The 23137-nt window shown below is 46.0% G+C and overlaps 1 protein-coding gene across 2 annotated transcripts in view; it reads left to right on the top strand.

Moving 5' to 3' along the window:
• Positions 1–23137, top strand: part of LOC141165128 (17-beta-hydroxysteroid dehydrogenase type 3-like) — a 145749-nt gene that overhangs the window by 87476 nt on the left and 35136 nt on the right. The gene's annotated exons all lie outside the window — the stretch shown is intronic.

The raw sequence follows: 23137 nt of genomic DNA, 5'->3' as shown, positions 1-23137 counted from the left end.
AAGTAAGCCAAACCTCAAATATTTCAACCACCACTTCAGACCTCAATGTACGTTTCGCTGTCCAGCTTTTTCAATGGGTACTGAATTAGTGGAAGTCTTGTAGCCAAACTCAGACTCTGAAAAATGCAAAGTGTACATGGCAGGTGTTCCTTTCACTTCATCATGTGTTATCACATTAAGAGCTCATACCCATCACTGTGAAAAAGAAAACAGTCCAATGTTGTTCCTGAAAAGTCGGACCAGTGTCATGCAGGTGTCATGCGAGTACAATGCAAATTTCACACCTAGCAACCGAATGACATCTAAATGACATGTGAATGTAATCTGTATGCAATGCGATTTTAACATGAGCTTTTACATAGAGTAATTCTGTATGACATTTAAAGATAGTTTTCAAATTGAATATTCTTAAAAACATATAAATAGATAGGTATTATGGGCTAATAAATCACTTTTTTTCGCTTTTTAAAGAAGAGGAGAGCTGTCATTTTTTTGCATCTAGATAAGTAGATAGTTTAAAACATGTGAGGGAGATATATAATCAGTGTTTTCCGTGTGTAGCTTACTGTACATGTATTTAAGTAATAAATAAATGAATGAATGAAAAATATGGCATGAGGTCTCCCATAATTTTTGTTAACCAGCTGAGGGAAAGCCGGCAGCTGGGGGCTGATATTTATAGCCTGGGAAGCCGGTAATACACATGGAGCTTCCCAGGCTATTAATACATCTCAAAGCTGTATACTTAGCCTTTACTAGTTATTAAAATGGGGGACCCATAAAAAAATTATGTGGGGACCCCCCCCCAATAATTAATAGCCATCAAAGTCTAGGCAGACAGCTGTGGGTTGATATTAATAGCCTAGGAAGGGGCCATGGTTATTGGCCCCCTCACAGACTAAAAACATCAGCTCTCAGCCGCCCCAGAAATTGCATATCCATAATGTTACGGGTCAGGGTGGTGGAACCTCTGTGCCTTGGAACAAGGAGGGACCCCGAGGGGCAGGTGTTAGTCTGGGGACGACCTTGTAATCCCACGGGTCAGATAGCGGGGACTGACCGGTGTAGCGAGTGGACACAACAGAAGGGTAGCAGTCTCTGGGTGAGCAGGTGGGTGGTCACGGCAAGTGACGGCAGAACGGGTAAGAGTCTCTTGGCAGGCAGGCAGGTGGTCACGGCAAGTGACGGCAGAGCAGGTAAGAGTCTCTTGGCTGGCAGGCAGATGGTCACGGGAAGTGACGGCAGAACGGGTAAGAGTCTCTTGGCAGGCAGGCAGGTGGTCACGGCAAGTGACGGCAGAGCCTCCAGGTAGGCTAGCAGGCGGGTAGCAGGTGATCGCTCCCAGGTGAGCGGGCTAGCAAGTACGGCAGGTAGCAGGCAGGTAACTGGCAGGTGCTTCCTGGTCCGTAGGTGGACTTGCCCATAGACAGACTGGTGGGTGCTTGAGACCGACTGTTGGGCTGAAGAGCAGACAAGCAGGCTGACTAGACTGGTAGTCAGGCTGGCAACGGGACCTGAGGGCTGAAGCAGAGGCGAGTATGCTTTGCAACAACTTTGCTCGGGCACCTCCATTTTGGAGGAGGTGCCTTATATATGGGAGGTCCTACGGCTATTGGCCGGGGACTCCTTAGAATGGCGCGCGCGGTCCCTGTAAGAGAGGGGGAGTGCGCGCGCGCCCTAAGCACAGTGCCCGGGAAGGAGCGCGCGCCGGCAGCAGCGAGGGAAGGAGCGCTGGAGGACGCCGCGCCCGGAACAGGAAGGTGAGAGGGACGGCGTCTCTGCCTAGCAGGGGGCAGAGACGCCGATGCTACAGTACCACCCCCTTTAGGCCCCCCTTTTTTAGGCCAGAGAGAAATTTCTCAAGGAGAAGCGGGGCATGGATGTTCTACCTGGGTTCCCAAGTTCTTTCCTCAGGACCAAACTCCTTCCAATCCACCAGAAAAAAGGTTCTCCCCCTTACCCTCTTGGTGGCCAGGATACTCTCCACCTCAAAGACGTCCTCAGCAGAAACCAGAGCAGGAGGAGTACCTGGATTATCGGAAAAAGTGTTAAGGACAACGGGTTTGAGGAGGGATACGTGGAAGGAGTTGGGAATGCGTAGGGTGGCCGGGAGTTTTAATTTGTAGGCCACTGGGTTAATTTGCCTGAGAACTTCGAAGGGTCCGATGAATCGAGGGCCCAACTTGTAGGAGGGTACTTTGAGCCACACATGTTTGGAGGAGAGCCAAACCTTGTCTCCAGGACGGAATTGAGGCGGATCCAGATGTCTCTTATCAGCATATCTCTTCATCCGTTCGGAGGACTGAAGAAGAGTGGACCTGGTACTCTCCCAAATGGTAGAAAATTCGCTGACAAGAGACTCCGCGGCAGGGTTGTCCACAGAAGCAGAGACGGAAACTGGAATCCGGGGATGTTGGCCACAGACTATAAAGAACGGGGACTTGGAAGAGGATTCGCTCTCATGGTTATTATAAGAGAATTCGGCCCAAGGTAGGAGATCCACCCAATCGGAATGGTGGGCATTAACGAAGTGCCGGAGGTAACTGGTATGGATCTGATTGATCCGCTCCACTTGACCATTGGACTGTGGGTGGTAAGCGGAGGAGAAATCCAGGGTGACGTCTAGCAGCTTACATGTGGCTCTCCAGAAGCATGAGGTGAACTGAACCCCACGATCCGACACGATGTGAAGGCGTAGGCCATGGAGACGGAAGATGTGGCGGATAAAGTCTTTAGCCAGTTCGGGTGAAGATGGGAGACCAGGCAGGGGAATGAAGTGGGTCATTTTCGAAAAGCGGTCAGCGACCACCCAAATGACTGTACACCCGGCAGAAACAGGAAGATCGGTGATAAAATCCATAGCTATGTGCTGCCATGGAGCAGCAGGTACGGGAAGGGGCGAGAGATGGCCGGCTGGTAGGTGTCTGGGCACTTTGTTACGGGCACAAGATGAACAGGCCGCGACGAAGTCTACAACGTCCTTACGCAGGGTAGGCCACCCGTAATGACGGGTAATGAGCTGAAAGGTCTTCTTTTGGCCAGCATGACCAGCTAGTTTAGAAGAATGGCCCCAACGAAGAACCCTCTCCCGATCTGGTACTGCTACAAACGTCTTGCCGGGTGGGAGACGAGTCAGATCCAGGGGGGCCACCTTTATTACCTTGGAGGGGTCAATGATGTGCGTAGGCTCCTCCTCTTGATCGGAGGACAGGAAGGACCGGGACAAGGCATCAGCTTTGCGTTCTTGTAAGCCGAACGGAAATGAAGGATGAAGTCGAAGCGGGCAAAAACAAAGACCACCGGGTCTGGCGAGGATTAAGTCTCTGGGCATTTTGGAGATATGCCAGATTTTTGTGATCCGTGTAGATGATCACCGGTTATAGAGCCCCTTCAAGCAGATAGCGCCACTCCTCCAGTGCTAATTTGACGGCTAGCAATTCATGGTCTCCTATAGAGTAGTTGTGCTCAGACGAGGAGAAGATTTTGGAGAAGAAGCCGCAGGTTACCATTCTGCCGGTAGAAGATTTTTGGGTGAGTACCGCTCCGGCTCCGGAGGAGGAGGCATAAACCTCCAGGTAGAATTGTTTATTGCAGTCCGGATGGTGCAGGACAAGGGCAGAGACGAAGGCTTTCTTTAAGGAAAGGAAGGCCTCCTCGGCTTCGGGCGACCATACCTTGGGATTTGCCCCTTTACGGGTAAGCGCAGATATGGGAGAAGTCCGGGACGAGAAGTGTGGGATGAAAAGATGATAGTAATTGGCGAAGCCCAGGAATCGCTGTATCGCCTTCAACCCCTCCGGACGGGGCCACTTTAGGACAGCAGAGAGCTTCTCGGGATCCATTTGCAGGCCTGTCTGGGAGATAACATAGCCCAAGAATGGAAGGGAGGTCTGGTCGAAGAGGCACTTCTCGTATTTGGCATAGAGTTGGTTCTGCCGAAGCCTAAGCAGGACCTGACGAACATCCCTCCGGTGTGTGGGGAGATCCGGAGAGAAGACCAAGATATCGTCCAGGTACACCACCACGCAGGAGTACAGGAGGTCCCGGAAGATGTCGTTGACCAGTTCTTGAAAGACAGCGGGGGCATTACAGAGTCCGAAGGGCATCACACGGTACTCATAGTGACCGTCCCAGGTATTGAATGCTGTCTTCCACTCGTCCCCTTGACGAATACGGACCAGGTTATATGCTCCCCGTAGATCCAGCTTGGAGAAGATCTTGGTGCCTTTGAGACGATCAAACAACTCGGAGATGAGCGGCAGGGGATATTTGTTTTTTACTGTGATTTGATTGAGTCCTCTGTAGTCAATACAGGGACGTAGCGAGCCGTCTTTCTTTTTGACAAAGAAGAATCCGGCTCCAGCCGGGGAGGTAGATTTTCGGATAAATCCCCTAGCCAGATTTTCTTCAATGTATTCAGACATGGCCTGGGTTTCGGCCGCGGACAACGGGTAGATACGCCCACGGGGTGGAGTGGCGCCAGGTACCAGGTCGATCGGGCAATCATATGGCCTATGGGGTGGCAACGTCTCTGCCTCCCTTTTACCGAAGACGTCCGCAAAGGGCCAGTATGGAGCCGGGAGACCCGGTAGATTAGCTGGAGTAGGCGGAGGGCGAGCGGGGTGGACCGGAATCAGGCAGGTCTTGTGGCAGTCTGGGCCCCACCGGAGTACTTCACCAGATCGCCAGTTCAATACGGGTTCATGTGTTTGGAGCCAGGGTAGACCTAGCAACAGGGAGTGAGAGAGTCCGGATAGCACATGGAAGGAGATCTCCTCAGAGTGCAGCATTCCCACCTGCAGAGTTAAGGGTTCAGTGACGAGCAGGATGGTCTCCGGAAGGAGTCTTCCATCCACGGAGGCAACTGACAAAGCTTCAGCAAGAGGCTTGGTGGGAATACGGTATCTCTCTACCAAGGACTGGGAGATGAGGTTCCCAGCAGCTCCAGAATCCAGATGAGCAATTTCAAAGAGACGGTTCTCTCCGCAGAAGATAGAGACAGACAAAGTCAGGGATGGAGAGGGCTTACTTTTGCCTAGGACGACCTCTCCGAGTGATCCTAGACACTTGAAGTCTCCCGGCCTCTCTGGGCAGGAACGGATGAAGTGCTCTTTACTGCCACAATAGAAACAGCTCCCCTCGGCTCGATGTGACTCTTGGCGAGATTTGACCATCTTGGGGTCGATCTGCATGGGTTCAGGCGAGTGCGCCCGGGGAGTGACTGGTTAAGAGGCAGGTCTCTGGAAAGTGGAAGCAAGGCGGAGGAGCTCTCTCTCCCGGGTGGTCTCTTTGGTACGTTCTTGGAACCGGATGTCAATCCGGGTAGCGAGTGACACCAGGTCATCCAGAGTGGTAGGAATGTCCCGACCAGCTAGCTCATCCTTAATCCGACCGGAAAGACCCTCCCAGAAGATGGACACTAGAGCCTCATTATCCCAGGCAAGCTCAGAAGCGAGGATACGGAACCGTATGGCATATTGGCCCACGGTGAGACTCTCTTGGTGGAGACGTAGCAGAGAGGAGGCTGAGGAGGTTTTTCGCCCTGGTTAATCGAAGACTCTCCGAAAAGCAGCGGGGAAAGACGACAGGTCGGACACCAGGGGATCCCCTCTCTCCCACAGGGGATTTAGCCATGCCAGTGCTTCCCCAGTGAGATGGGACATGATGAATGCCACTTTGGCCCAGTCGGAGATGAACTGATGTGCCAAAAGTTCAAAGTACAGAGTGCACTGGTTTATGAAACCTCGAGCTAAGGCGGGGTTGCCGGCAAAACGTGGAGGTGCCGAGAGCCGGGGTCCATAGCTGGATGCCATAATAGGACTAGGTTGTGGTGCCGCGGAAGCAGGTGCTGCCTGACCAGAGATGGACACAGACGGATCAGACAATGCCCTAGGCGAGAGTTTAACAGACCACAGGAAGGACAGGACCGACTCCTGTTGAGTCCTCTGACGTAAGACCTCCTGGTGCAGGTCGAAGGTTGCGGGTGTCTGGGGGCCACCGGATTCCATGGCCCGAGCAAACTGTTACGGGTCAGGGTGGTGGAACCTCTGTGTCTTGGAACAAGGAGGGACCCCGAGGTGCAGGTGTTAGTCTGGGGACGACCTTGTAAGTGAGCAGGTGGCTCCCACGGGTCAGATAGTGGGGACTGACCGGTGTAGCAAGTGGACACAACTGAAGGGTAGCAGTCTCTGGGTGAGCAGGTGGGTGGTCACGGCAAGTGACGGCAGAACGGGTAAGAGTCTCTTGGCAGGCAGGCAGGTGGTCACGGAAAGTGACGGCAGAGCAGGTAAGAGTCTCTTGGCTGGCAGGCAGGTGGTCACGGGAAGTGACGGCAGAACAGGTAAGAGTCTCTTGGCTGGCAGGCAGGTGGTCCCGGCAAGTGACAGCAGAGCCTCCAGGTAGGCTAGCAGGCGGGTAGCAGGTGAGCGCTCCCAGGTGAGCGGGCTAGCAAGTACGGCAGGTAGCAGGCAGGTAACTGGCAGGTGCTTCCTGGTCCGTAGGTGGACTTGCCCATAGACAGACTGGTGGATGCTTGAGACCGACTGTCGGACTGAAGAGCAGACAAGCAGGCAGACTGGACTGGTAGTCAGGATTGCAATGGGACCTGAGGGCTGAAGCAGAGGTGAGTATGCTTTGCAACAACTTTGCTCGGGCACCTCCATTTTGGAGGAGGTGCCTTATATATGGGAGGTCCTCCGGCTATTGGCCGGGGACTCCTTAGAACGGCGCGCGCAGTCCCTTTAAGAGAGGGGGAGCGCGCGTACGCTCCCTAAGCACAGTGCCCGGGAAGGAGCGCGCGCCGGTAGCAGCGAGGGAAGGAGCGCTGGAGGACGCCGCGCCCGGAACAGGAAGGTGAGAGGGACGGCGTCTCTGCCTAGCAGGGGGCAGAGACGCCGATGCTACACATAAGCTTAGCCTCTGCTCCTCCCACTTGCCCTGGTGTGTTGGCAAGTGGGGTAATAGTATTTGGGGCTGATGTCAGCTGTGTATTGACATCAAGCCCAGTGGTTAGTAATAGAGAGGCTTCTATAAGAAACCCCCATTACTAACCTCACAATTAGATAGTAAATAAACACCCAGAATAAAGTCCTTCATTTGAAATAAAGGCACAGATTCCTTTACTGAGATGAATACCCCCCACTCTTTTACCCATTTATTTAGAAAAAAGGAAAAATAATAAACAACCATATTCTTCTCCAGTCCGACGAGAAGATATTCCACTAAAACCCATTTCCCCTGTATAAGACCAAAAATAATAAACAACCGTATTCCTCACCTGATTTTATTCTCAGTCAGATCTGAGCTGAAAAAAAAAATTGCAGATGAATAGGCATTCAGTCATAGAATAACATTAGTCAGAGTGCAATCTGATGTTTTATCGGATTGCACTCGTCCGTTTTTCTCACAGATGAATATGAGCCCTAACAGTCAACATGTGCTTTGCAGTGGTCATATTAGTCAGTGGAAAAAAAAGAAAGAGGGACATCCAGCTCAGGTCAAAAACACAGTCATGGATTTTCTTAACTAAAGAAATGGTATCGGCATTGGTGCGATTAGTGCGTATTTTTCATTCAAGGCACAATAGAAGAAATAAAAGCATAAAGAGAAAAAATACTTTATTGTAAACATTACAAATAATCAATCTGTTGCCTAAACCTGCCTGCAAGAGTACAATTATCCAGACTGTACAAATGCAAAGTAATGCCACTACTCATTTAAAATTTCCATCTTCGGTGCTCAGCATAAATGGGTACACCCCCTTTGAAAAGGAATATTTTAATCAATATCTCACTGAATGCAAGAACAATTTCCAAAATTTTAACAAGACTGAGTTTTACAGAACATTTTTTAACCCTTAACATGTAGCTAAGGGTAATAATAAAACTTTCAAAATCTTCAGTTTAACTCAAATTAGTTGATGCAAAAATGAATACACCGCACATCAAAAAGTACTACATCTAGTATTTTGGATGACCTCTGTGATTTTTAAGGACTTCTAGGCATGGAATGAGCAAGTTGGCGACATATTGCAACATCTATCTTTTTCCATTCTTCAAGAACTACCACTTCTAAGGCCTGGGTAATGGATGGAGCGTGTTGCTCAACTTGTCTCTTCAGAATTCCCCATAGGTTTTCAATTGGGTTCAGATCAGGAGACATACTTGGCCAGTGAAAAGCTTTCACCCTGTTCTTCAGAAATGCAACAGTGTCCTTAGATGCGTGTTTTGGATCATAGTCATGTTGGAAAAGTGCACATCTACCAAAGGCACAGAGCATCTCCTCTTTCAATAGAGATCAGTGCATCTGTGAATTCATGATACCATCAATGACATGTAGCTCCCTGACTCCAGCAGCACTCATGCAGCCCCATATAAGGACACTTCCACCACGTTTCCCTGTAGACATCATGTATTTAGAAAAATAAATTTGAATTATACACACATTTTACCTTTTGCATACCTTTTTTAATATTCCAATTTGGCGACTGTACACCCCACAGCTATACTGTGGGCTGTTGCAGCAGTTTTAGGCTGTATTCCTGCCTCCTGGCATTTGCTGTTACATGGTCCTTTTTGTGCAGGGGGAATTATTTTGTTTTAATAAAAAATCTGCAAATAAATTATTGCAGTAAATCGAGACATTTAACAGTGCAGGTCTGTTTTGGAAAACCTGTTTAAATTTTCAAATTGGAGACACATATGCACCACACATAAATATTCCATATTTTTCCTGGGTTGATTAACTGTGGTAATAAATTTTTGCAAACAAATTAAATCTAATACTTGTGCCCAAAATGTATGTTAAACCGAAACGTGGCACTGGTAATGAATGTGGTCATGTGATAGAAAAAATAAACCTTACCATGAGCAAAATGTGGGAGCTGCTAGCAACAGCACAACCAGGACTGCTACCAACCAGCATCCCAGCAGTAGTAGTGCCAAACATAGGTCACATTTGCCTTCCGTTGTCGCTTGCAAGGATATTAGTAGGGAGGAAGTAGAAGACATAATGGAAAATTAGTCACATCACTCATCTCAGTCACAGCCTCATGATGTAGCCTCTGACAGCGACACCATCACTTTGAGTCAGTGTTATGCTCAGTCCACCGCCTCTGCCGCCATCGTAGACAGGGGTTTCGAGGAAATTATGCCATCAAAGGAGGAGAGTGTTTACCTCAGCAATACTCAGCACATGTAATATGTGGAGAAGACATCCTCTGAGGAAAAATCTGTTTTTTCTGCAGTCAGCGCTGAAGCCTGTGATGCCTCATATGCAGTTGGTGGAGAAGGCTCAACAGCACCTGAAAAGTCTGGTCGCAGCGGTGGTGAATTGTACATGAACACATCTTGTGTGATTCATTGGCAATCTGCTGTCTCTGCAAGAGGAAAGTAAGCCACTGACACCCCAGCACGTACAGACTAGAAACTATCTCCATCACCACATAAAGCAACATCATCTGCTCAGTTGGGAAAATAAAGCTGGACAGCAAACAGAGTAAGCCTCAAGTTGTCCTCCTCCCTCTTCTCACCATACTTGTCTTTATGACTGCCACACCACACTCTCAAATATTACCTGGTCAGTGAAATCATTACCATCATCATTGTCATCCACCACTACGGCTTATTGTATGCCGACTTATGCCTCCTCCTCTTTCTTCATTGGATCGGCAAATATCCATCCCTGATTGTGTGTTGAGGAAAGATGCTCCCAATCATCTGCTGACTTTCCAACTAAAGTCTCACGTGATAAAGTTGCTGGTGATGCAGACACTGCTGTGTTAACTTCTGGAGTTAGCTGCCTTTTGTTAAATAAGGGTGTACACTCAGCTTTGCTGAAAGATACCCAAACACTACTATTTCTAGCAGAAAGTGGTGCCTGCTCTCTTCTGTCATGTGCAGGAGAAGTAGGCTGCTCTCTCAACTTGTCTTTCAGCTTCAAAGTGCACTGCACCTTAGACATCTGGAACAGCATCTATTGGAGTGGATAATACTTGAGTGAATGTTAGGCTAGAGATGCCGTGCAACAGAGGCATGGAGGACCAAATAGTGGGCAGGGAGTAGCAGGGATGGCCAAAGAGGTAAGTGGTCAGCAAATGGGTAAAAGAATGAAAAAAACCTTGATGCTGCATATGATGGAGTAACTGTATGAGCAGCATAAAGCGGTGATGGACTATATAATGCAGGAGCCAAACTGAAGTGTGGGCTACTTTGGGTTCCGCCATTGGCAGCCGATGAGGAATGCATATCGCCTACTGAAGTCCTTTGAAGAGATGCCAAAACTTGTGAGTAGGAACAAGCGTAGAATCAACAATGTCATCCCCCTCATATTTATCTTGGATAAAATACTCACAAGAATGCAAGAAGGAATGGAGGCAAAACAACAACTTGCACATGTTCATCATCGCCCTGTGACTGTTGGAGACCATTCAGGATGTGGAGGGGAACATCGAGTTGGCAGAGGTAGAAGACGAGACTGACAGAGTGAAAATGATTAATACCACAACAACGCTGGTCATGACAACCAACCATCACAGCGCAGAAATAAAAATGATCCAACAGGTCTCTTGGTTGTGTTTGTAATCATGGCAGGCTGTATGCTGGAGTGCTTGTGAGATGATTGGCTTATATTACCAGGTTAAGCTGTATAACTTGCTTTGTGAAGTTTTCGCCGAGCAGATGCCTACCACCCGCAATACAGAGCAATACTTTTAAGTAACTTTACATGCAGGCTGTACATGCATCAAAAAACAATTCTCTAATACATTTACACACACATACTCACTAATAGACACTCTATATCATACAGAAAAACTGGTATATTTACACACTAATACACACAAACACTGAAGTATATATATAAATACATTCAAACATAAAAACAAACACTGATACACACACACACTGACCTATAATATGATGTATCTGCAATTTGTCTTTGCAGATTCCCATTTATTCCCCACATCCTGGGAGACCTAAGGAAGGGTCAGAAACAAAGGAAGGATCTGCAGACAAAAGAGGAAGGAGGAGGCGAGCACACTCTCTGCAGACAGGTTCCTGCTCCTGCTGTGCTCCACAGTCAGCAGTGCTGTGACTCCTTCCTCTTTCTTTGCTCTGCAGACACCAGAGGTTCCTGGCAAAGGCTCCACAGTCCCTGCCTCAGATGATTACTGCTGCAGCCACTCTATACACAGAGCAGCAGATGAATAAAACAGCTGAATGCTGCAGCTCTGTGCGCAACAACCAGTTCTAGATTCTAAATACATGAATACAACTGACAGCAGTGAATCTGCTTTGTACTGGTTCTCCTAACTGGCTGTCAGTTTTACAGCTGCCTCAGAAAACGGCCGAATCCCACTTCCCTGGCAGACACCTCAGACTGCAGTATAAGGCAAGATGCTAATCTCTCCAAATTGTAGACGTGGCATGATGGTGCCACTTGCTGACTGCACCCGGAACACTTGTCCCCCCTCCCCCCCCCCCCCCGCTATTCTCCTAATCTCAATTTAAAAAAATCCAACAGTTTAAAAGCCTATATACATGGTCAGTGTAGAATCTGCTGAGTTTTGGGGTGCCAGTTAATATTAATTAACAAGAGCTACTGGATCTTCAAAAGGGGATTTGTTACAAATAGGATATTTACAATAACATACATAAGGGAAACCTAACTAAGGGACAAGGGAACAATGAAAGGGAAAAGGTAATAGGAGAGGGTGGTAGAACATGGGAAGTGGGAAGAAGTAGAATAAGAATGCCCAACTAGTTTGATGTGCTACCTTTATATCAGTTACACAGTCAGACATGGCCCATACATTAACCATCCCTGTACCACCTCCAAATAATGGTACCATCCAATCAGGTCACAGTCTTTGGAGTTCTCCAGAAACATGCACATGGCTGCTGATGCAGACACTCTCCTGAAGGTGGCGCTCTTAGGTCCAGAATGGATAAGAGGGTCAGCGGCCATATGTAATTGCAGTGGTCTTCATCTTCCTGCAGATGGTGTCTGGCATACAGCCAAAAGGTCTTTGTATCAAGTGGCCTGAGGACAGGTTCAAATCCATTTCGGCTGGCTCCAAGATATCCATCAGAAGAACAAACACCACAAGCATTGTGTACCATATTCATAGGCCAGAGACAAGATGTCTACCTCAGGAGCAATGGTATATAATCCAAACCCACAGGGGCAGTGTATATATGTAGATTACAATGGGTGACAAACAAGATCTGAATTCAAGATCACCACAGAAGATGTGTGTACCTGTATCATCCAAGAGGCTGGAGGGCCAAAACTCATTTCGTATGTAGATGCTACCTTTACTTTATCACTAAAACAAAAGGCACCAAACCACAGGACACACAATTGCCTTCATACCTCATAGGTTTTATGACCCCCCACAGCATATGGTCGATCTGTTTGATGTAGTCCTTTGATGACTTGTAGTGCCATATAGCGTTTGTGGATCAAATTGTGAGTCATTCATATTACACGTATTATAGATATTGTCCATGTTGGGTTCCAACATACGCCCCTTTGTGTCTGAAGGTCACACAAACTTATGACCAGGGCATGATAAAATAGCGCTCTGCTCCAGGATCATCATCCATTTAACTGTGTCAGGGCGCCATAAATACGAGGTAACTAACAGGGACAAGGCATAGAAATCGCCGGACTCACAGCATTCACTCTCATTCACACCTATCTAAATGCATTTTATACTTCAGCAATTATACAATTTGTGACAGATATACAGGAGCACGAATATAAATAAGGTATAGAACAATAATAAAAAATATATATAGCAATATATCAAAATGTCTACATGTAAAATGTTCATCCAATTAACACATAACTTCAACATCTATACCTTTTAAAATAAAATTGGTGCTTTCAAGTACTCCAAATGTATAATATATATGAAATGACGATCATGATGTTTACTAGTCATACTTTGAGTTAATCCCCTTCTCCTTTAAGTATATCTAATAAATTCGAATCACAAGTAGTTCACAAATATCACATGCATTTTGAATCGCTGCACATGGTACCAATAGATAAATAGTTTAATTCCCTATTAAAAGCATCTTCTTGTTGTTTATTAGAATATATGGAGATCACACTGGCTGATAGAATTATTTGATGCTCTATTACAAAATATTAACAAGTGATAGGTAAATCCATCAAGAAATCCCAACAAAATGCTCCACAAAGGTAGTTTATCAATCCAATTGCCATCAAATCATTGCTCATCCAGGATTCAAATTTCATAAATTAGAGTATGCTCCATCACAGATCCTGGAAAAAAAGAACAAGAGCAGTATCAGATTCTTAGCAGTTGTAATCTACAAATGGTTTCTTTAGAAGACAAAATTTAACTTGAGCATCTGACTTTATTTACAAGTAAAGCACTTGTAGTCATCAAAAATAACTTGAAGAGGAAAAAAATAACAATTACAAAAAATTAAACTTTAATCTCCCTAGCTATATATAGTGCATGATAATTCTTACCCTTATGCCCCTTTGGTACTAAGACATTGTACCAAACAAAAACAAGGGGGAAAACAAAATATTGAATGTGAGGTAAGAGAAAAACAAAACAAACAAAAAATATATATATAAATCTGTAAACAGTACAGACCAAAAGTTTGGACACACCTTCTCATTTAAAGATTTTTCTGTATTTTCATGACTATGAAAAGTGTACATTCACACTGAAGGCATCAAAACTATGCCTTAACACATGTGGAATTATATACTTAACAAAAAAGTGTGAAGCAACTGAAAATATGTCTTATATTCTAGGTTCTTCAAAGTAGCCACCTTTTGCTTTGATGACTGCTTTGCACACTCTTGGCATTCTCTTGATGAGCTTCAATAGGTAGTCACCGGAAATGGTCTTCCAACAATCTTGAAGGAGTTCCCAGAGATGTTTAGCACTTGTTGGCCCTTTTGCCTTCACTCTGCGGTCCAGCTCACCCTAAACCATCTCGATTGGGTTCAGGTCTGGCGACTGTCGGGGCAAGGTCATCTGGCGTAGCACCCCATCACTCTCCTTCTTGGTCAAATAGCCCTTATACAGCCTGGAGGTGTGTTTGGGGTCATTGTCCTGTTGAAAAATAAATGATGGTCCAACTAAACGCAAACTGGATGGAATAGCATGCCGCTGCAAGATGCTGTGGTAGCCATGCCGGTTCAGTACGCCTTCAATTTTGAATAAATCCCCAACAGTGTCACCAGCAAAGCACCCTCACACCATCACACCTCTTCCTCCATGCTTCACGGTGGGAACCAGGCATGTAGAGTCCATCCGTTCACCTTTTCTGCGTCGCACAAAGACACGGTGGTTGGAACCAAAGATCTCAAATTTGGACTCATCAGACCAAAGCACAGATTTCCACTGGTCTAATGTCCGTTCCTTGTATTCTTCAGCCCAAACAAGTCTCTTCTGCTTGTTGCCTGTCCTTAGCAGTGGTTTCCTAGCAGCTATTTTACCATGAAGGCCTGCTGCACAAAGTCTCCTCTTAACAGTTGTTGTAGAGATGTTTCTGCTGCTAGAACTCTGTGTGGCATTGACCTGGTCTCTAATCTGAGCTGCTGTTAACCTGCGATTTCTGAGGCTGGTGACTCAGATAAACTTATCCTCAGAAGCAGAGGTGACTCTTGGTCTTCCTTTCCTGGGATGGTCCTCATGTGAGCCAGTTTCTTTGTAGCGCTTGATGGTTTTTGCAACTGCACTTGGGGACACTTTCAAAGTTTGCCCAATTTTTCGGACTGACTCACCTTCATTTCTTAAAGTAATGATGGCCACTCGTTTTTCTTTACTTAGCTGCTTTTTTCTTGCCATAATACTAATTCTAACAGTCTATTCAGTAGGACTATCAGCTGTGTATCCACCAGACTTCTGCACAACACAACTGATGGTCCCAACCCCATTTATAAGGCAAGAAATCCCACTTATTAAACCTGACAGGGCACACCTGTGAAGTGAAAACCATTTCCGGTGACTGCCTCTTGAAGCTCATCAAGAGAATGCCAAGAGTGTGCAAAGCAGTCATCAAAGCAAAAGTTGGCTACTTTGAAGAACCTAGAATATAAGACATTTTTTCAGTTGTTTCACACTTTTTTGTTAAGTATATACTTCCACATGTGTTAATTCATAGTTTCGATGCCTTCAGTACATGTGTGAATGTACAATTTTCATAGTCATGAAAATACAGAAAAATCTTTAAATGAGGTGTGTCCAAACTTTTGGTCTGTACTGTGTATATATATATATATATATATATATATATATATTTTTTTATATATATATATATATATATATATATATATATATACACGAGGGTCAGTCAATAAGTAATGCCTCCTATTTTTTTTTCTTTTAATTGGCAAGAAATTCAAATGCAATTACATAGGTTGAAAACCACAACATTAACTATTAATTTGTAGTGTTGAGCCACCCCCGTAGTGTTCGGGTTCGGTTCGGTTCGTCGAACACCGGGATGTTCGAGGAACTGTTCGTCGAACTGTTCGTCGAACACCTTAGAACACCGTCGAACACCGTTAAAACCAATGGCAGGCAAACAAAAACACATAGAAACACATAGAAAACACCTTCAAAGGTGTCCAAAAGCTGACAAACTGCTCAGAAGACGCTTTCTTTAAAAAAGCCGGCCGGCAATTCAGCAGCGGCATACACCGGTACCCGACAATTTAGACAAGAAGGAATAGAGCCTCACACATAGATTAGATAGATAGAAACATGTCAGTCACATATATATGAAGTACAGTGACAGTGTTGCTTACTGTACTTGTCATTTAGTGTAAAGGATTTATTAAAAAATATAATAGTGTTTTCATGCACCGTCTCTTTAAAAAAGCCGGCCGGCAATTCAGCATCTGTACCCGACAATTTATAACAGACAGAATAGAGCTTCACACATAGATTAGATAGATAGAAACATGTCAGTCACATATATATGAAGTACAGTGACAATGTTGCTTACTGTACTTGTCATTTAGTGTAAAGGATTTATTAAAAAAAATAATAGTGTTTTCATGCACCGTCTCTTTAAAAAAGCCGGCCGGCAATTCAGCATCTGTACCCGACAATTTATAACAGACAGAATAGAGCTTCACACATAGATTAGATAGATAGAAACATGTCAGTCACATATATATGAAGTACAGTGATAGTGTTGGTTACTGTACTTGTCATTTAGTATTAAAATAAATGATTTATTATTAAAAAAAATTGGCGTAGGGTTCCCCTTAATTTTAGTCTCTAGCGGAGGTTAAGCAGACAGCTGGGGCAGATGTTTGAAGCCTGGGAAGGGGGTAATACCCACGGAGCTTCCCAGGCTACTAATATGAGCCCCCAGCTGAATGCATAGCCTTTACTAGCTATTAAAATGGATGACCCCCCCCCAAAAAAATGACGTGGGGTCCCCCCTAATTTAATAGCTAGCAAAGGCTAGGCAGACAGCTGGGGGCTGATATTAATAGCCCAGGAAGGGAGCCATGAATATTGGCCCCCTCCCAGGCTAGAAACACCAGCCGTCAGCCGCCCCAGAAATGGCGCATTCATAGGATGCGCCAATTCTGGCACTTAGCCTCGCTCTTCCACGCTGCCCTGTAGCGGTGGCAGGGGGTAATAGGGCTGGGGTTGATGTCAGCTTATAATGCCAGCTGACATCAAGCCCAGGTTAGTAATGGAGAGGCGTCTATAAGACACCCCCATTACTAACCCCATAGTCAAAGTTAAAAGAAAACACAAACACCCAGAATAAAGTCCTTTAATTGAAATAAACACACAATCCTTTATTGTTCTAAATTAAACCATACTTACCATCACGCCCATTCCAGCTGAAGCCAACGATCTCCTGCAATAAAAGAAAAATAATAAAGCAACATCATCCTTACCTTTCCATGGTTCCCACGACAGCTTCAGCTCTGCTACATCGAGATGACAGGCTGGACCGCAGCAGAACGCTGCCATCCAGCCTGTCATCCCGCAGACACTGAGAAGCGCAGGCATGCTTGCGCTCTGCAGTGTCTGGCTGTGACGGCATAAAGATGAGACGAGTTCATGTCCAATGAACTCGGCGCACCTCATGCACGTCACTGACAGCGTGGGAAAATTCTCACGCTGAAGCGCTGAGTGCAGGAGAATTCTCCCACGCTGTCAGTGACGTGCATAAGGTGAGCTCATGTCCAATGAACTCAGCTCACCTCCTGCACGTCACTGACAGCGTGGGAGAATTCTCCTGAACTCAGCGCTTCAGCGTGAGAATTCTCCCACGCTGAAGCGCTGAGTGCAGGAGAATTTTCCCACGCTGTCAGTGACGTGCATAAGTTGAGCTCATGTCCAATGAACTCAGCTCACCTCCTGCACGTCACTGACAGCGTGGGAGAATTCTCCTGCACTCAGCGCTTCAGTGTGAGAATTCTCCCACGCTGAAGCGCTGAGTGCAGGAGAATTTTCCCACGCTGTCAGTGACGTGCATGAGGTGAGCCGAGTTCATTGGACATTAACTCGGCTCATCTGGATGCCCTCACAGAGAGACACTGTGGAGCGCAAGCAAGCCTGCGCTTCTCAGTGTCTGCGGGATCACAGGCTGGATGGCAGCGTTCTGCTGCGGTGCAGCCTGTCATCTCGATGTAGCAGAGCTGAAGCTGTCATGGGAACCATGGAAAGGTAAGGATGAGGTTGCTTTATTATTTTTCTTTTATTTCAGGAGATCGTTGGCTTCAGCTGGAATGGGCGTGACGGTAAGTATGGTTTAATTTAGAACAATAAAGAATTGTGTGTTTATTTCAATTAAAGGACTTTTTTCTGGGTGTTGTGTTTTTTTTAAATACTTTACTAGAAATTCATGGTGGTCATGTCTAATATTGGCGTGACCCCATGAATTTTGGGCTTAGGGCCAGCTGATAATGCCAAGCTGGCCCTAACCCCTTTATTACCCAGTGAGCCACCGCATCAGGGCCCTGGATGAGTTGGGTACAGCGCCAGAAGATGGCGCTTCTATGAACGCGCCATTTTCCGGGGTGGCTGCGGACTGCAATTTGCAGCGGGGGGGGCCAAGAAAGCTTGGGCCTCCCTGCGCTGCGGATTCCAGCCCCCAGCTGCCTAGTTGTACCTGGCTGGACACAAAAACAGGGCGAAGCCCCACGTCAATTTTCTTTAAATTATTTCATGAAATAATTAAGAAAAAAATGGCTTCCCTATATTGTTGTGTCCGGCCAGGTACAAATAGGCAGCTGGTGGTTGGGGGCAGCCCGTTCCTGCCTGCTGCACCTGACTGGACACAAATATAGTGCGAAGCCCCACGTCAATTTTTTTTTAATTATTTCATGAATTTCCTGAAATAATTTAAAAAAATTGAAGTGGGGCTTCGCACTACATTTGTGTCCAGCCAGGTACAGCAGGCAGGAACGGGCTGCCCCCAACCACCAGCTGACTATTTGTACCTGGCCGGACACAACAATATAGGGAAGGCGTTTTTTTCTTAATTATTTCATGAATTTCATGAAATAATTAAAAAAAAAATATGTGGGGCTTCGCCCTATTTTTGTGTCCAGCCAGGTACAACTAGGCAGCTGGGGGCTGGAATCTGCAGCGCAGGGAGGCCCAAGCTTTCTGGGCCCCCCCCCCGCTGCAAATTGCAGTCCGCAGCCACCCCGGAAAATGGCGCGTTCATAGAAGCGCCATCTTCTGGCGCTGTACCCAACTCATCCAGGGCCCTGGTGCGGTGGCTCACTGGGTAATAAAGGGGTTAGGGCCAGCTTGGTATTATCAGCTGGCCCCAAGCCCAAAATTCATGGGGTCACGCCAGTATTAGACATGACCGCCATGAATTTCTAGTAAAGTATTTTAAAAAAACACAACACCCAGAATAAAGTCCTTTAATTGAAATAAACACACAATTCTTTATTGTTCTAAATTAAACTATACTTACCATCACGCCCATTCCAGCTGAAGCCAACGATCTCCTGCAATAAAAGAAAAATAATAAACCAACCTCATCCTTACCTTTCCATGGTTCCCACGACAGCTTCAGCTCTGCTACATCGAGATGACAGGCTGGACCGCAGCAGAACGCTGCCATCCAGCCTGTCATCCCGCGGACACTGAGAAGTGCAGGCATGCTTGCGCTCCTCAGTGTCTCGCTGTGACGGCATCCAGATGAGCCGAGGTCATGTCCAATAAACTCGGCTCACCTCATGCACGTCACTTACAGCGTGGGAGAATTCTCACGCTGAAGTGCTGAGTGCAGGAGAATTCTCCCACGCTGTCAGTGACGTGCGTGAGGTGAGCTCATGTCCAATGAACTCAGCTCACCTCATGCACCTCACTGACAGCGTGGGAAAATTCTCCTGCACTCAGCGCTTCAGCGTGAGAATTCTCCCACGCTGTAAGTGACGTGCATGAGGTGAGCCGAGTTCATTGGACATGACCTCGGCTCATCTTTATGCCGTCACAGAGAGACACTGAGGAGTGCAAGCATGCCTGCTCTTCTCAGTGTCTGCAGGATGACAGGCTGGATGGCGGCGTTCTGCTGCGGTCCAGCCTGTCATCTCGATGTAGCAGAGCTGAAGCTGTCGTGGGAACCATGGAAAGGTAAGGATGAGGTTGCTTTATTATTTTATTTTTATTACAGGAGATCGTTGGCTTCAGCTGGAATGGGCGTGACGGTAAGTATGGTTTAATTTAGAACAATAAAGAATTGTGTCTTTATTTCAATTAAAGGACTTTATTCTGGGTGTTTGTGTTTTTTTTAACTTTGACTATGGGGTTAGTAATGGGGGTGTCTTATAGACGCCTCTCCATTACTAACCTGGGCTTGATGTCAGCTGGCATTATAAGCTGATATCAACCCCAGCCCTATTACCCCCTGCCACCGCACCAGGGCAGCGTGGAAGAGCGAGGCTAAGTGCCAGAATTGGCGCATCCTATGAATGCGCCATTTCTGGGGCGGCTGACGGCTGGTGTTTCTAGCCTGGGAGGGGGCCAATATTCATGGCTCCCTTCCTGGGCTATTAATATCAGCCCCCAGCTGTCTGCCTAGCCTTTGCTAGCTATTAACTTAGGGGGGACCCCACGTCATTTTTTTGGGGGGATCCCCCATTTTAATAGCTAGTAAAGGCTATGTATTCAGCTGGGGGCTCATATTAGTAGCCTGGGAAGCTCCGTGGGTATTACCCCCTTCCCAGGCTTCAAACATCTGCCCCAGCTGTCTGCTTAACCTCCGCTAGAGCCTAAAATTAAGGGGAACCCCACGCCAATTTTTTTAATAATAAATCCTTTATTTTAATACTAAATGACAAGTACAGTAACCAACACTATCACTGTACTTCATATATATGTGACTGACATGTTTCTATCTATCTAATCTATGTGTGAAGCTCTATTCTGTCTGTTATAAATTGTTGGGTACAGATGCTGAATTGCCGGCCGGCTTTCTTAAAGAGATGGTGCATGAAAACACTATTATTTTTTTTAATAAATCCTTTACACTAAATGACAAGTACAGTAAGCAACACTGTCACTGTACTTCATATATATGTGACTGACATGTTTCTATCTATCTAATCTATGTGTGATTCTCTATTCCTTCTATTCTAAATTGTTGGGTACAGATGCTGAATTGCCGGCCGGCTTTTTTAAAGAGACGGTGCATGAAAACACTATTATTTTTTTTGATAAATCCTTTACGCTAAATGACAAGTACAGTAAGCAATACTGTCACTGCACTTCATATATATGTGGCTGACATGTTTATATCTATCTAATCTATGTGTGAAGCTCTATTCTTTCGGTTCTAAATTGTCGGGTACCGGTGTATGCCGCTGCTGAATTGCCGGCTTTTCATGTTTCACTGTTGGCACTGTTCCCATCGATTTGGGCAATCACTGTAATGCCACAACCACCATGGCTGTGGCATTACAGTGAGTGGCAGACAATCCCTGCATGATTGGTGCTCTAAATAGCACCAGACATGCAGGACACGCTTTTGGTGCACGAACAGTTATCGAACATAACCTCGAACAGCCGAATTTTTTGCAAGTCGTTCGGGTTCGTCGAACAACTCGAACACCGCCCAAAACAGCTCGAATTTGAGATTGGCGAACAGTTCTAGTCGAACACCGCTCATCTCTATTAATTTGTCACTTTTCAATATAATCTCCATCCATTTCCACAGTCTTGGTCCACCGTTTAACAAGGGCATGTATTCCAGCATGGTAAAAAGCATTCTTGGGACCCACCATGCACAAACTTTTCTGTATCCCAGTTGTCCAATAATTTTCATCACACTGCCTTTACTGAGGCAGATAATGCCACACAATTCATCTGCAGTCACCCGGCAGTCACCACGAATGATGTCATCGACTCGCTGAATGTTGCTTGGAGTCACTGCGGTTACTGGCCTGCCACTCCGCATTTTGTCAGCCAACGGTGATGGCCCTTCAGCTGTGTTACAGCGATTAACACATCGTCTAACAGTACTGACATCCACTGTTGCATCACCGTACACATTTTTCAGTCTCTCATGAATTCGAATGGGCGTTTCACCTTCTGCATGCAAGAATTCAATCACAGAACGTTGTCTAATACGAACATCGATGTCAGCCATTTTGCAAATGGATACAGTCCTGCCACCTGTTGGAGAAGAGGGTTTGAGGAATTGTGCCAAATTCGAATATTTAACATAATTACCTTATTTAAGGAGAAAAAAAAATAGGAGGCATTACTTATTGACTGACCCTCGTATATATATATAAACTCTGAATGCAGCTGTTAAAAAAGAAAAAAATATATATTGAAAAAAATATTTCCTGAACAGTAGGAATATGAAAAGCAAAATATTGTGACTCAATGCATTGCACAGGATGACAAACAAAAAATAAAATAAAATAAAAAAAAACAGACAAACATAAAACAATTAGGGATAACTCAACTTTATCTGTCTTATGATGAATAGAGATTGGTAAAGTGGTCAAGTTGGTGCTGCAGATCTCACACAGAAACTACAGCTTTGCATTGGTTGACATTATCCTATAAATTATCTATCTAATTCAGGTCCTGATTGAAGACTTTTACCCGTGAAACAAGATTAAGAACACACATACAAAACAAACAAACAACCATTAGGCAAACACAATACCGATTCATCACAATGGGATGATTACTTGTTTAATTGTTTGCAAACAATTACCGTATTTTTCGGAATATAAGACGCACCGGACCATAAGACGCACCTAGGTCTTAGAGGAGGAAAAAAAAAAAAAAAAAATGTAAGCAAAAAATGTGTTCATGATGCACTTTTAAGGGGGAGGGGTCTTCTGCTGACACTGGTATAAGGGTAATATCCCCCAATTCTGACAATATCCCCTATCCTGGTATATATGCCCCCCCCTTCCTTTTATACGTGGTCCCCATCCCCATCCTGGTATGCCTTGCACCCCTCCATCCTGGTATGCATGGAACCCCTCCATCCTGGTATGGATGGCTCCCCTCATCCCTATTCTGATATGCATGTCACCCCTCATCCCTGTCCTGGTATTCATGGCACCCCTCATCCCTGTCCTGGTATGCATGACACCCCTCATCCCTATCCTGGTATGCATGGCACCCCTAATCCCTTTCCTGGTATGCATGGCACCCCTAATCCCTATCCTGGTATGCATGGCACAGCAATCCTCATCCTGGTATGCATGGCACAGCAATCCCCATCCTGGTATGCATGGCACCCCTCATCCCTATCCTGATATGCATGGCACCCCTCATCCCTGTTCTGGTATGCATGGCCCCTCATACCTCCCCTGGTATGCATGGCACCCCTCATCCCCAATCCCCATCCTGGTATGCATGGCACCCCTAATCCCTATCCTGGTATGCATGGCACCCCTAATCCCTATACTGGTATGCATGGCACCCCTCATCCTTATCCTGGTATGTATGACCCCCTCATCTTTATCCTGTTATGTATGCCCCCTCAGCGTTACCCTGGTATGTATGGCCCCCTCATCCTTACCCTGGTATGTATGGCCCCCTCATCCTTATCCTAGTATGCATGGTCCCCCTAATCCCCATCAGGCTGCACATAAAATAAATAAACACTCCTACTCACCTTTC

Source organism: Phyllobates terribilis, unplaced genomic scaffold (assembly GCF_046119375.1).
Source record: "Phyllobates terribilis strain yellow unplaced genomic scaffold, ASM4611937v1 Scaffold_11__3_contigs__length_659146591, whole genome shotgun sequence".
Taxonomy (NCBI): Eukaryota; Metazoa; Chordata; class Amphibia; order Anura; family Dendrobatidae; genus Phyllobates; species Phyllobates terribilis.
The sequence above is the reverse complement of the archived record's forward strand: the minus strand, read 5'-3'. Positions and strand labels throughout refer to the sequence as shown.